Source organism: Leiobunum rupestre, chromosome 11, assembly GCF_980474605.1.
Source record: "Leiobunum rupestre chromosome 11, qqLeiRupe1.1.hap1, whole genome shotgun sequence".
In the NCBI taxonomy this organism is placed as follows: domain Eukaryota; kingdom Metazoa; phylum Arthropoda; class Arachnida; order Opiliones; family Sclerosomatidae; genus Leiobunum; species Leiobunum rupestre.
This window is the reverse complement of record NC_143394.1, coordinates 3882243-3892137: the sequence shown is the minus strand read 5'-3', so window position 1 is coordinate 3892137 and position 9895 is coordinate 3882243.

Genomic DNA, 9895 nt, shown 5'->3' with positions numbered 1-9895 from the left:
CCTGAGTGTGCGAGTCATTATATGATATTAGAAATTGGACGGTATTGGTCTTTTTCATGCGGTATGTGTCACAACGTCAACAGGAAGTCTACGAGTCGTCCACTACCAGATGTCGAATATAGCTATTCTACGGTATCTTCATCAAGGGCGAGTGTTGAAATAAAATGAGCGTTAAAGTTGCGGCAAGTATGTCGTGAGCGAGAAAAATACAAATACCCTCTGTAGATATTTCTTTCATTAAAATTTGCTTCGTATTATATTTAAATACTTGTTCTGTAAATTCAATTGTGCATTGTTTTAGTACGTCTAACTCGCTGTTGTAACTACTTAATTTATATTATTCTTATACCGGGCGAGATTGAACAGGGATTAAGTTTTTAGTAAATAACTCTGAATTGCGGAAATATCTTTAGGGGGCGTCTCGAGAAATTAATACCACTAGGGACAATTCTTCCGAGGATAGGTATATTTTGGCTTGCCAACTTGTTTTTTATGAAAGGAAGGCTGGATCTCGCGCTCTTTCATTTAAAGAGAACGGAGCTCGTACTCTTCTCTTTTTAATCCGAATGTGGAGCTCACGCTCACGCTCTTCTATTTTTAATCCAAATGTGGAGCTCACGCTCACGCTCTTCTATTTTTATATCCGAGAGAGGAGCTCGCGCTAACGCTCTTCTCTTTTTATATCCGAAAGTGGAGCTCGCGCTCGCGCTCTTCTCCTTTTATATCCGAGAGTGAGCTCGCACTCGCGCTCTTCTCTTCTTGTATCTGAAAGTGGAGCTCACGCTCGCGCTCTTCTCTTTTTTATCCGAGAGTTGCGCTCGCTCTCAAAAATAGCTCTCCCACTCTTTTGAGCTGAGAGTGCGCCCATCTCTGCGCACGATAGGGTATAGGGGGCTTAGGGGCGCCAAAATTGGTCCATTTGGCCTAAACGCGATCAACGAAAAAATATGTGCTTCCGAGTCCCAACGCTGAGAAACACCACCTCGAATGAAGGACACACCCTCTGGCCGATATTCCGCTAGGAACTTACGTAACCATATCTTTTCCGTATCGTGAAAAGCAGGCTATTTTCTACTGCTGCAAATGGCATTTTTTTTTAAACTTGAAATAGCAGATGTCACGTTAGAACAATACAGAGACGGAACCATTGAATTGGGAATATTAAAGGGATCCCTCACTCACAACAGGGGAAGGCATAGGGGTCACAAAAAACTGGTTTTCAAGCACACTGCAAGTCTGGATTTTATTTTACCCCTATGCCTCCCCCTGTTGTGAGTGATGGATCCCTTTAATCTAGGCGTCCAATCAGGACTTCATATTTTAGTATTTCACGAAACAAGTCAGGAAAAATAGGAATGTGAAATCTGCCCTAAATGACGGGTAAACTTAATTATTCTACCCGTGGCGCCATCCGCTTTCTGATAATTTTCCAAGAGATAGACGGAAAATCAAATATAAGCGGATGGCGCCACGGGTCCAATGATAAAGTTTTTTCGTCATTATAACTATGAGACCTAGAAATTTCAAATTCGTACCTTTAACAGATTTTGAGATATTCGCCCTGGTTCATTATTTAGTAGACCACCTGTATAAATTTAATATACTAATATTTAGGACTTAAGTTTGTAAAAAACAATCTATAAATGAATCGGGTTCAATATGTTATATTTTTGGTGATGGTGAACCAAAGACGAATAAAATGAAATGCTTGGACTAGTGAAACATTATACTACCATACACCTATCAGGTCAGGTGGTAAACGTTTAATCGAAATTATTTAACCTTTAATTGGATTTATTAGTTTGTTACCTAACCTGACCTTATTTATCCTTATTTCAATAAAAAAAATTAAGTACCTTACTTTCTATATTATCGAAATAATATTAAAGAGCGGTCAGAAGCCCAAACATTTTTCTATTCGTCATTGGTCCTTCGCCAGTCGTTAACAAAAATATGGTAAAGTAGGTATCAGGTCTTCTAGTCCCAACGGAACAGGCTGGTACCAAAGATAATTTAAACTCGTACCCTAGATTCGAATATTGAGAGCTTTCCCATTGACGGTTTTGTTACGAAGCGTTTACCCTTTTCCGGCACGTGACCTCAGAAAAATCGGGCTCCAGCGGTTGCGGTAAGGCGCAAACCATGGAGCGAATTTTTTCTGAGTTAAAGCGGGAAGTGGGAAAACGCCATTGGGTAAACGCTATCGAGTAAACGCTATCGGCAACGCGCGAGAGAGTGATTTCGAATCTAGGGTACGAGTTTAAATTATCTTTGCTGGTACCACCCGGATTTCTAATCCCCGGTATTTTCGTCCCTTAGTATAATTGGTCGCCTGGATTTCTCGTCCCCAAAAAATTAATATAAAAAAATAAATAGTTTAAAATAAAGTAAAGTAAGTAGGATACGTTAAAAAAATAAAAAATGAATAATAGTAATCAATATTCATATCATCAAAAGTCAAAATTTCGGCCAGAGATTCCAAGAGTAGACCGGTTTCGCCCTTTTGGGGCTCATCAGTACTGTGTAGGAACTCTGGCTTTACTCGGAAATCTGCCGATATCAGTAGAACTAATATACAATCAGAGTGGGCACTCTGATTGTATATTAATATTCATATCATTTATATATAAATAGTAATTGTGTAATAATATAAGGTTTTTCCCAATCGCGTTGTTAGTTACCAGCCTTTACTTAATTTAATTTATTTATATTTCATTTATACAATTTAATTTGGGACGAAAATACCGTGGACTAGAAATCCGGGTACGAGTGTTCCGTTGGGATGAGAAACCCGGCTACGTAAGTACCGGCCACCAGTGTTCCAGGGACGAGAAGACCTAGACCCGGTAAAATAATACTGCAAATGTAAAACGGATTAAAAACCATTCTTGGTCTGTTTTACATTAGCAAAATTATTCAAAGTTTAATAACTAAAATACTAAAATGAAAAAGGTTTTCACATTTGGAATTAAGTATATGTGTATCTGAATTAAAAGAAATTCAATACAATACGACTTGACAACGTTAATTTACCCCGTGTCCCCGTTACAGAACATGTTTCATCAAGCTTAAACACATTGAACCCAGTCACATTCGTGGCCGACAGTGACTCTGCCACTCAAAAAGAAATTGATTTTAGTGATCCGGGTACGTGGAAACACCCCTATCAAGATAATTTTATAACAAGATTGGTAGAACACGGCCCTAGTAGATTTAGAAGCTAATTATTTACAATGTATAGAGACAGTGGCTTTCATATAGGAAGAGCAAAGGTGCTGTATTTTGTTTTCCGTGCCTACTTTTTCGTAAGCAAACGCAGCACAACAATATATGATAGCAAAACCATTAAAGGGATTTTGTGATTGGAAGAAATTAAATCCTCGAATTCACGAACATAAAAATTCTACAGAACACCGTAAAGCATATATGACTTGGAAAGAGTTCGAGATGAGATTAAATAAAAAAAGTGCAATTAACAACAAACTAGAAAACGCGATTGATTTGGAAGCAAAAAATGGAGGCATGTATTGAAAGTTGTAGTTGACGTCATACTCTTTTTCTCAACTAATAATTTAGCTTTAAGAGGTTCATCATCTAATATTGAAACTCCGAACTGCGGAGTGTTTCTTAATCTAATAAGTTTAATAAGCAAGTATGACAGTAAAATTGCAGAAAACGTGAAAAAAATTTAAAATGGTCAAACGAATGTTACCTACTTTTCGCCAGGTATTCAGAATTAAGTTCTAAATTTACTTGGTTTGAAGGTGAGATCTCAAATTATTTCTCGTATAAAACAGGCTACAGTAAGTACTACTCACTGATGTTTGACTGTACACCCGATGTATGATGTATCACATAAAGAACAAATGACGCAAATTGTACGATATGTAACCACCGGTGACGAAGGATGTTTTATTCAAGAAAGTTTCATTGGTTTTATTGAATCAAAAATAAAACAGGATTAGTGTTATAAAGTTCTAGAGAGTCAACTATTTGGTTATCAATAAAAGTACTTTAATGAAACAGTTATTTACATGATTTTGAGTCTTCCCTTTTGGGTCACTTGTTTATATACACATTTAGAATCTAGTATAGCTCACGTGACATAAATAGCGCCATCTAGCTACTTGGCCATACATATGGCGCGTAATTTAAATCGAAAGATTTTAGAGAGTTAACCAATATTACAACTTTCTTTTTTTCGAACCTAACTGAAAAATGTTAAATTAAATTAAAATATTAAATAGCCGTGGTTTCTTGATCACACGGCCCGAGCGCGTAATAACCTCTTCGATGTTTTTGGTCTGAATCGCTGTTAAATTTTCAGTTCTCTGGGCTTGAAGTTGTCGTGGAAACGGAGGACACTTTGTTGGAAATGGTGATGGAGGAACTTGGGCCGGTGCTGGAGATACGATGTTTAAGCATACAGACTGTGGCTTTAGATGTATCACAACTGGCCTTGGAGAAGTGGATGGGTGTAATTGATTCTGTGGCTGTTGTATGTTTGAGGTTATTGTCGGCTGCGGCCTTAGTCGATTCTGTTTAATCGTGTCATCTATCCAAGGTTCCGGTTGTGTTGGTTGGTGTTCCTTCTCTTTGGCTGTCTGGGACTCCAGCTGTTTGGGTCGTTCCAACTCTGCGCTGTCGGTCTGAGGTTGAAGTTGTCGTGATTGATCTTAATTTCCTATGTTTTCTTCCTGTCTCCTCCCCTCCCTTTCATAGGTAGGTGATACGCTGAACCATGTTCTTTCTGTGTCAGGCCACTCGTAATATCCAGAGGGCCGAGTACGATTTGGTAAAGTTGTTTTATCCAGAGTTTCTTGATAGTAGGTGGCCAGTTCTGTAGGATATGATTTTAAATGAATTCTTGTTTTTCGTAAGATGTTACCTTTAGGCAGAGCAACGTTGTATGAATGTGGTTCAGCTGCCGGAGATATAATTGTTCCAGGTTTCCATTGATGATGCCCATCATAGTAGTAGACTGGTTCCCCCGGTTTAAATTCAGTAGGGGTCGTATACCGATGTCCCTGCTGTGACTGTACCATAAGTTGCTGACGGTGTCGTAAAGCTTGTTGAATCTGGTGGGTTGGAAATTGAGGAACCAGTGCATCGTGAGTCGTGGTATGTTGGGTTCTAAGGCGGCGACCCATTAGCATTTGTGATGGAGCAGGAAGGTTTCCAATCGGAGTTGTTCTGTACTCTAGTAGGACGTAGTGAAGATCATGTCCATCTTGTTTTGCTTTGGCTAGAAGGTTCTTAATGGTTTGAATTGACCTTTCAGCTAGACCATTGGACTGGGGGTGGTGCTAGTGATGTGGCGTACACCCCATAAATCGAGAAATGTTTTGAACCTGAATGAGCTAAATGGTGGGCCATTGTCAGACACCAGACGTTGGGGAGGGCCATAGCGTGCAAAATGCGGTTTTAAGAAATTTATGAGAGATTCAGCAGTTGTATTTCGTAATTCCTGAGCCTCTATAAACTTAGAAAAGTAATCAACTAAGATTATCATTTTGGATTGATCTACCTGAAATAGGTATGTGGCTACGGTCTCCTGTGGAAGAGATGGAACCTGATGTGGGTGAAGAGGCATCCTCAGGTTCTGTGGGTCTCGAGATCTGCATATCTTACAGATCCTTATGTAATTGGTAATGTCCATCGTGATCTGGGGCCAGAAAACGTGTATTTTAGCTTTTGCAAAACAAAGCAGTAATGCCTTGGTGAACAGAATGTAACTGGCTCATCACGTCAGTGCGCATGCTTGGGGGTATTATCAGTCGAGTTCCCCTGTATAGTAGGCCATCGGCCTCATGTAGTTCCTCTTGGTATGGCCAGTATGGCTTGATATCGGTAGGAATGCGTTGTTTGGACGTTGGCCAACCTTCGTAAATGTAAGTCAGGAGGGTTTCGTAGGTGGAATCAGTCTTTATTGCTTCCTGGAGAGCTCTGCGTTTCCCATCAGAGATCAAGGTAACGGTATGGACTTCAGCATATGGACCCTCCATCTCTGAAGTGTCAAGAGTTGTGTGAGACATCGGTGCTCTAGAAAGGGCATCCGCAATTTTCAATTTTGTGCCTGGAACGTAATTCAAAGTAAAGTGGTACCGTAGTAAACGCATAACCATTCTCTATAAACGAGGTGAAAGTAGATGCATTGGTTTGTGAACTATTGCGGTTAACGGTTTATGGTCCGTTAATGTTAATTAAGTTATAAATTTACTTGGTTTGAAGGTGAGATCTCAAATTATTTCTCGTATAAAACAAGCTACAGTAAGTACTACTCACTGATGTTTGACTGTACACCCGATGTATGATGTATCACATAAAGAACAAATGACGCAAATTGTACGATATGTAACCACCGGTGACGAAGGATGTTTTATTCAAGAAAGTTTCATTGGTTTTATTGAATCAAAAATAAAACAGGATTAGGACTAGCCAACGAGATCGAAGAAAAAATAGTAGCGGATGGTTTGGATCTAAAGGATTGTAGAGGACAGTGCTACGATAACGGTTCAAATATGTCCGGTATATTATTTATCACAGATGAGGAGATGGGCGCCGTCCAGTGTGGGATTCTGGAGAAAGTTGATGGGACACCTTCGGGTACTAATTATTATGACTACAAGTCTGCTAAACCTAGGGTATGTATTTTGATATGAAGGGGCATTCACGCTCTTCATCTTTCACTATACCAAGGTTTCATTAACAAAAATACTTTTATGGCATACATATGAGTGATTATGTTACATACGCTCTTACTAATAATAATAATAATATGTATCCAGTTTGGCCAGTCATTAGTCTAACGTTAAAATCCCATTCATTTCAAACTTGATAGTCTAAAACATGTTTTCACTGGTAGTACCTCTGCCGACAGAGATAAACTACTAACTTGTCCTATGTAGTTGAATCTCTACATATAGTAACAGGATCTTTCTTACAAGTGAGGCCACGGGGTTGAAAAGGTGTGTAAAAAAAGTGCCTGGCAACACTGCAAAATTGCCAATTTGGCGGTTTTGCAGTGTTTCCAGGCACTTTTTTTACAGCCACCCAAATGACCAAATTTATTGAAATTGGCATTTTATTTTAAAATTAAAATAAAACAATAGTCATTCCCGCCGGGACCCACCCTAAGATCTACGCCTCGGCGTGGGAAAGCCTATTTTTTGTTTTATAATATTTTGATCGAAATTCGATGAAGAGAAAAACAAATAAATTCCAATATTTACCAAATGAATGCTCATTTAACTTCAGTAAAAGCAGGGGTACAAGAAATATACATTTAATAAGAAAATGAACAAAACTCGTAATACGGTAAAATGGGCCTCGGTTAACCCCGAAATCACATGCTAACTAAAGTCTAACTGACCACATGTACGTCGCTTGATCGAAATGACAATTTAACAAAATTAATCTATAGTGCGCAGAGCTGGCAGTCATAAAAATGGTCCAAAGGAGAGTCCCAAAAAATGGTGCTAAGCCCTTAGCACCACTCATAAGAACGAATATTATAACTACTAAATTGAAGTATTTTCTCATTATAATGGCCTCCGTTCTAGGAGCATTCCTATATCGGAGGCCCTTTCAACGGTATTTCGTCGTTGGAATGACCTCCGTCGTAGTACAATAAACGTTCTCTGTGAAAGGGCATTACATAAACATTTCGTTGGAACGGCTTTGATTCTACGACGCTTCCTGTTCTACGTCAAAGGTCGTTACAAAAGTATTTCGTTTGAATGGCCTCTGTTTTAGGACGCTTACCGTCCGAGGTTGGAGGCCATTACAAAGACATTACGTTGAATTGTCCTCGGTCCTAGTACGCTAGACGTCCGAGGTCGGAGGCCAATTCAAAGAACTGTTTCGTTGAAATGGCCTCCGACCGACGTAGGAACGTAAGCGTCCTATATTAGAGGCCATTACAACAAAATATTTTTTAATGGCCTCCAACCTAGGACGCTAACCGTCCTAGATTGGAGGCCATTACCTAACCTAACCTAACCTAACCGTACCTTGGTTATATAGTACATTTTGTAATGGCCTCTCACATAGGACGCTCTCAGTCCTATGACAGAGGCCATTCCAACGTAACATCTAGCTATTGGCCTCTCATACAGGACGCTAGTTGTCCTATAACAGAGGCCATTCCAACGTAACATCTTGCTATTGGCCTCTCATAAAGGACGCTAATTGTCCTATAACAGAGGCCTTTCCAACACTATTACCTTATATATATATTGTACCTTTTATATATACCCTACCCAAAGCCCCAATTTTTACCCTTGATCCGGTAAGGAGGTTTATTAGACCTTTTATATAAAGTACCTTATATATATTGTACCTTTTATATAGTACATTTTGTAATGGCCTCTCACATAGGACGCTCTCAGTCCTATGACAGAGGCCATTCCAACGTAACATCTAGCTATTGGTCTCTCATATAGGACGCTAATTGTCCTTTAATAGAGGCCAATGCTAATTTATTTCGTTGGAATGAAAAGATATTTCGTTGGGACGGCCTCTGACATAGGACGCTATAGTTCCGAGGACTGAGGCCATTACAACGAAATAAATTCTACTTATTTTCCCCTAAAATAGACTTGATTTCTCCAAAATATCATTATATGACGATATTTATCGTAGTGCTAAGCGCGATAATTCGATATCTTTACAATATTTTAATAAACAACTTACACGTACAAAATATATATTAACTTCACGGTATATGTTTACCCACCCATAGGAGGCCCCTATTCCCCCCGATCCCGTAAGGATCTTGATATTCGCGGAATGTATTAACAGTTTTTTAAATATATTACTACGATATATACAGTCAATAATGTATTTATTTATACTAAGGGAGAATGAATATGTCGAGACTATCGACGGACACGTTGAGCCCCTAACCCCGTCGCGCTAAGGGGGGGGGGGGGGGGAAGGAGGCGGTCTTATTTTTTGCGTCCTCGCTGCAGCGTTAATCGCGTCGAAAAACGTAATTTTTAAGAACCAATGAGATTGCAGTATTATTTGATTTTATTAAAGCGGAGGTGCATACCGGGGGGCCCAACGGGTGGAATTGGAGAAACGCTAAAAATAATCTCGACATATTCATTCTCCCTGAGTATAAATAAATACATTCTTGATACAGTATTTTATAATATGTTTAGTTTGTTTACCCACCCATAGGGGGCCACTATTCCCCCCCGATCCCGTAAGGATCTTTTTAAATTTTAATGAGTTCTATTATTGATATCCCAACAGCCCAATTGGGCGGATTTTTGCGGCAATTTTCGCAATGTTACCAGGTGAAAACTTATAAACACAGAACTTCAACCCCGTGGCCTCAATCGTAAGAATGACCCATAGTAACCAGGCTTGGAAATAAGGTTTATTTCTAAACTGGTCTATTTGGCCAGTGACTCCCAACTCTTGAATTATTTAGGTGGTCACGTAGACCAGTTGGTTAATAATACGGTAGATAATTTTGAATTAATAAACTGGACACTGGACCAGTGAACCCCTAGCTTTTGAATAAAAAAACTGGTCCGAGCAATTAATAAACTGGTCTTTGAGCCAGTGACCACCGCTTATTTCCAAGCCTGATAGTAACATTGCAAGTTTAAAGGCCCTTAAGACAACTATAAATAAATAATCAGCTAGGCTAATACCCAAGGCACCACCTTAGGCCTAAGTCATCAAGCGACTTATGATGCCATTAATTCAGGTGTCCGGGTTACAATGCGTAGGAGGGTGGTGGCAAGCCCTGCATGCCACACATTCGAGCCAACAGCTCCCTACACTAACTATTACTGTTAACCTCAACAAGTTTTTATGGAAGGGGAAACCGAAGATCTCGGGGGAAAACCTCTTAAATCAGTGGGGAGAGAACTTGCAA